This window comes from Psammomys obesus, unplaced genomic scaffold, assembly GCF_907164565.1.
Source record: "Psammomys obesus unplaced genomic scaffold, mPsaObe1.curated_primary_1811, whole genome shotgun sequence".
Classification (NCBI taxonomy): Eukaryota; Metazoa; Chordata; class Mammalia; order Rodentia; family Muridae; genus Psammomys; species Psammomys obesus.
In genome coordinates, this window is record NW_026596039.1 from 24039960 (window position 1) to 24045785 (window position 5826).

At 38.1% G+C, this 5826-nt stretch overlaps 1 pseudogene; it reads right to left on the reverse strand.

Annotated features, from left to right (window-relative positions):
* Positions 1-4125: 4125 nt before the first annotated feature.
* LOC129687367 (vomeronasal type-1 receptor 4-like) lies at positions 4126-5101 on the reverse strand (annotated as a pseudogene).
* Positions 5102-5826: the final 725 nt, after the last annotated feature.

Here is a 5826-nt window from a genome sequence, read left to right on the forward strand (position 1 = left end):
CATTGTCTGCCACCATTTTATTCTATATAGTTAAACAGCACCCACCAACTTCTAAACTTTGAAAACACATCATCTCATTCCACTGTGCATAATGGCTTCTTTAGACTCGCATTTATTTCTTTGGCCTCACTCACATATTTCCAAGTTTTACCCGAGATTCATAGACTGCCTCTTCACTATTCACCAGAAATTTGTTTTTCACTCATCTTTTCTTCTTTATCTGCAACTACCCTTCAATGCTCTAACTTTTCATTCTTTTCTCATCCAGTACGGTCTTGAAAATTCCCTCTACTAGCCATGTCATTAGTATTTTTTCCTGCAAAAAAACAAGAAATCCGGGTAAGGTACCAGATTGCCATCTGAACATAAATGGAATACACTCACACTATGATTAGCACAGGAAGATACTATCAATGGACTTGGTCATGATGTCTGATATCTTTTATGTGTTCTTGGATTTGTTTTGCAAGTATTTTGTTGTATTTTTGCATCAGTGTTCATAAGGGAGATATGTCTGAAGTTCTCTTTTATGTTGGGTCTTGTGTGGTAGATTCATTACAGTAATATGGGTGACCAGATCCAGAAAGACAAATGCATGTTCCGTCTCATCTTTGTCTTTCAGTTCCAAATGCTCAGATCCAATGGGGGCCATCCCAGAAAACCACAACTAGATACAATGCAAAGATCAACAGACTGTGGGGAGCCTGGCTCCTATGGCTACAACCATATCATAGCTCCTGTGTTATGGCTCGGGAACATTTCAGGAGAGGTGGAGAAAAGATTATCAGACCCAGTTACACCAGTAAGTCTGCTGTAAAAGAATCCATCCTAGAAATGGCTATACAATAAGAGTGGAACAATTTTAATATCAATGGAGACATTAACATGGAAGGGCAAAAGTCTCATGGGGTACCACTCTTAGACAAAGAATTACATTCAACTAATGACTGCTGGAAGAAGGATAATTAGGAACTCCCTTATTTGTTATCCAATGCAGAGTTGTCGTACCTAAAACATTATACACACAAAGAACAGAAACATATTCAGCAGATTGTATTTGCTTATATTGTGGCATATACACATATATGGACTCAATATATGTGTAAATAACAGTAATGCTAAGAGAAAAGGGGGATATCAACTTGAGATTTTGGGGAACATGAGAGTGAGGATTTTGAGGGAGCATAGATGGAAGGGTCTGGAGGAAGAAAAATTAGGTGGGAAAGTGATATAATTTTATTGATGGCACATGCCTTAAACCTAACACTAGAAAGGCAGAGGTAGGTGAATCTCTGTGAGTATGAGACCCCTCTGTATACAAAGAGAATTTCAGGAGAGTCAGAACTCCACAGAGAAACCCTGCCTCAAAAATATAAATAGATAGATAGATAGATAAATAAATAAATAAATAAATAAATAAATAGATGGATAAATAAATAGTAAAATTAAGTGCTTATGTTGATGATAATCTTGTGGTTTAGCTTTGACATCCCTGGTTGAATCACACAGCAGATTCCCTGATCCTCTGATTCTTGTAATCTTTCTGTCACCCTGTTTGTCAATGTTCCTTGAGTTTTAGGGGCTGGAGCTGCATTGTTGACACATCCATTGGGACTGGGTTTCACTACTCCATATTGTGGTTGGTTGCTGATTTCTGTAATAATCTCTGTCTGTTGCGAAGAGAAGTTTTCTTGATATAGAGTGAAGACAACACTTTAGTTGGCCTCAACATTACAAAAAGATCTACAGGCAACTAAGGAATGTCGAGAGCAAGAGAAATGGTCTTCCCCAGGAAAGAGCACACCAATTGATCACAATTAGTAATTTAATACAACTGGTCATCCCTGAATACATACATACAATTAACATCATAAAGACTGAGCAGGTAGTATTCATGTATTTAGGATCCTAGTCCCAAAAATAAATAATAAGAATTAATTTAAACAGATGCCATGAATTTGAAAGAGGGCAAAATAGGTATACCCAGAAAGGTCTGGAAGGAGGAAAAGGAAGGGTAAATGCTGTAATTATATAAAAATTTAAAAATAAAAGAAACACTTCAAAACATACTAAAATAGGAAAAAAATTATACATGACTCAAAGTCAGCTGTAGTACAAGGACAGCCACTGGAAAACTGCCAGTTACACCACCAAAGAGTCCCGTGTCAGTATTTGAGGTAGTGGATAATCAAGTTTGGAAAATTTATTTGTTCAGTAGTTGAAAGGTCTTCCTTATACCCCAAACAAGGACCATGCATGGAGCTAACCTAGAATACCTGCACAGATGTAGCCTATGGCAGCTCAGTGTCCAAGAGGCTTTCCTACTAATAGGAACAGGACTGTCTCTGACATGAACTCAATGGCTAGCTCTTTGATCACCTCCCCATGATGTGGGAGCAGCCTTACCAGGCCACAGAGGAAGACAATGTATCCAGTCCTGATGAGACCTGATAGACTAGGGTCAGATGGAAAGGGAGGAGGACCTCCCCTATCAGTGGACTGGAGCAGAGGCATAGGAGAAGAAGAGGAATGATGGGTAGGACTGGAAGGAAATGAAGGAGGGGCTACAGCTGTGATACAAAGCGAATAAACTGTAATTAATAAAAAATAAATAAATTTTATAAAACAGAAAAAAAAACCTAAACTAACTTTGTTATGATTAAAGTCATTTGTAGTAATCAGCACAAAGGTTCTTAATGCAGATAAATATGGAATGCAATTTTTTAATTAAATTTTTATTTTTTTACATTAATTACATTTTATCCCAGCTGTAACCCCACCCTTATTCACTCTCAATCCCATCTTTCCTCCTTCATCTCCTCCCATGCCACTCTCCAAGTTTTCTGTGCACTAGTTTGTATATCTGTAGTAAACAAAACAAAACAAAACAAAAAAAATCCTTTGGCTCTACTTCTGTTAAAAAAAGTAGTTTAATGTTAAAAGAACAGTGTTTGATTTTTATTATTATTAAATAATTACTTGAAATATTTAAACACAGTACAACGAAAGTGCTTAGATCTTTCAAAATAAAAATAAAAACAGTGAACCTTGAAACCTGCCACAGAGGGCCTCTGAAAGCTTCTGCAGTATAGACTGTCAAAGCAGATGCTGAGCCTGATGGCCAACTGATGGGCAGAGTGAATGGAATTTTATGTAAGAAGCGGGAAATAGTAAGAGCTGGAGGGGACGGGAACTCCACAAGGAGAGCAACAGAACAAGATAATTTGAACACAGGGAACTTCCCAGAAAATCGTACTCCAACCAAGGACTATTCGTGGAGATGACCTGGAACCCCTGCACAGGTGTAGCCCATGGCAGTTCAGTGTCCAAGTGGGTTACATAGTAATGGGAAGAGGGACTGCCTCTGACATAATCTGATTGGCCTGCTCGTTGATCACTTCCCCCTGAGGGGGGAGCAGCCTTACCAGGCCACAGTAGAGGACAATACAGCCACTTTTGATGAGAACTGATAGACTAAGATCAGAAAGAAGAGGAGAACCTCCCCTATCAGTGGACTTGGGGAGTGGCATGCATGCAGAAAGGGGAGGGAGGGTGGGATCGGCAGGGGAGGAGGGAGGGGCTTATGGGGGGATACAAAATGAATAAAGTGTAATTAATAAAAAAAAGAACAATTAAAGAAAAGGAGGCTAAGAATTTGAGGAAAAGATAATGGATATGGATTGAGTGAGAGGGAGGAAAGAGAAGTGGGGAAATGGTATAGTTATATTTTTATTAAAAAAAATAAAAATATAATTAAAAAGAAAAAAAAATAAAAAGTGTTCCTTAAAACAAAACAATCCATAAAACATAAACCAAGCTCCAAAAGGTGTTGAAGTTTTGTGAATAGAAGTATTTTAACAGCAAAAAAATCAAGAAATAAGATAAGATTTAAAGTGCTTAAAATTCATTTTGTCTTCTGTGTCATAATTTGAGTGGATAGTAAATGTTTAAATTATCAAAATTATGTACATGACGTCGTATTCAAGAAAAAATGCTAACTACCTGATATTTAGTAGTGTACAGATTATCTGAATTATGACAAGACCCTATCAGGTATTCAAGGTACACATTCAAATTCTTTATGCCTTGGAAATACTTCCGTCAATCAGTATACTATATCATCTCCTAAGGATGGGGATGTGTGGGTTTCAATTCAGCAACAAGGTGTACTTTGAAACAGGTCATTCTCAATACAGAAAAGGAATATGTGAATTGCAAAATAATTTTGTTATTTCTCATTAATAGAAAAGGGCAGATGGTTGAGTAGCATGTTGGTAAAATTGCATTAATTCTCTCCAACCTTGGAATTTTTGTTTGTGCATAAAAGCCATAAAGGATGATGGAGTTGTTCATCCAATAAATGAACACAAAGCAGCTCATCAGAAACAGGATGTGGTGAGTGGCTTTGCTTTCAGGAGATGGCTGGGGGGAGAGGCTTAGGCTGTGGAGGTGCTGGGCTCTCTTGTGGTATCTGTAGAGGAAAGTTACCTTGTAGAGGCTGGTTCAACTCATGATGGCCACAAAGAAGAGATCGTGAATGAATATGACACTCATAAATATCCATGAGTTGGGGTCCCCAAGGTTCTTGTTTTGACAGTAAGCATGCAAATACCCATTACCAACATGAGAAGAATTGGCTTTGGCTATTAGTAAATCAATCATATGTACATAGATGAGCAGGTTAATGAGCCAGGAGCAAAGTACTGAGAAAAAAAATCCATGTAGAGAGTTTAGGCTTAAGCCATGCCCACTTAGAATTACTAGGAATGATGGTGCTGATTTGACATGTGCTTACAACACAGGTGGTGCAGATGGACAGACCCTGGAAGACTCTGGTTACAAACAAAACTGCCTTACAACCAATATCATCCAGAAAATTAGGTACTCCAAAGGACGCCATGATATCTGGTATTAATGGGAATATGATCAACAGCATATTTACTATTGTCAGGTGCATGAAAACTGAATCTATCAACTTCATAAAATGAGGCTTAAAGAATTAACTATATAAGTATAAAATGAACAGTGATGAGTTACCTATGATACCAATACATAACTGTGATACGAGAAAGATCCCCAAGAAGCTGTCACTTGGAAGCATGATGGATGTTACCGCCTATCAGACTTGTTAGGTTTAGAGTGAAAAATAAATGGACTGTATTATAAAGCTACTTTTAAAATGCCATTTGTGGGAAAAATATACTGAACGACAGCTCATCAGCACAGAGAGGTGATGGAATATCCAACACCTTCCTTTTTCTCTCTCCTTCCTTCTTTTTCTCTTTCCTTCCTCCCTTCTCTCCCTCCCTCCGTTCCCTCTCTTCTTCCTTCCTTCTTTCCTTCCTTCCTTCTTTTCTTCCTTCCTTTCCTTCTTCTTTGGTTTTTTGTTCTTTCTTCCTTTATTTCCTTTTTGTATTTTTGAGACAAGATTTCCTTGTGTAGCCCTGGCTGGAACTCGCTCTGTAGACCAGGCTGTGCTCAAACTCCCAGAGATCCACCTATCTCTGCCTCCCAAGTGCTGTGATTAAAGGTGTACACCACCACTGCCTGGAGAAAAGTCCAACTCCTTTCTGTGATAGGTCCAGAGACAACAGTTTGCAACTGCATTCCTGGAACTCTTGACCATCTTAGAAGATAGAATAAAGTGTTAGAAAGCAGGTTGAATGCACCCAAACACCCTGAATTATCTTATGTCAGTAAGAAAGATGTTGACCTATGTGAAAACTAAATTTGCATGTTATGAAGACTTAAAAATTATATATTTTATGGATTTTGTCTGCATGTCTGTGTACTATATGCATGCCTTGGAATCAAATCCTGACACCC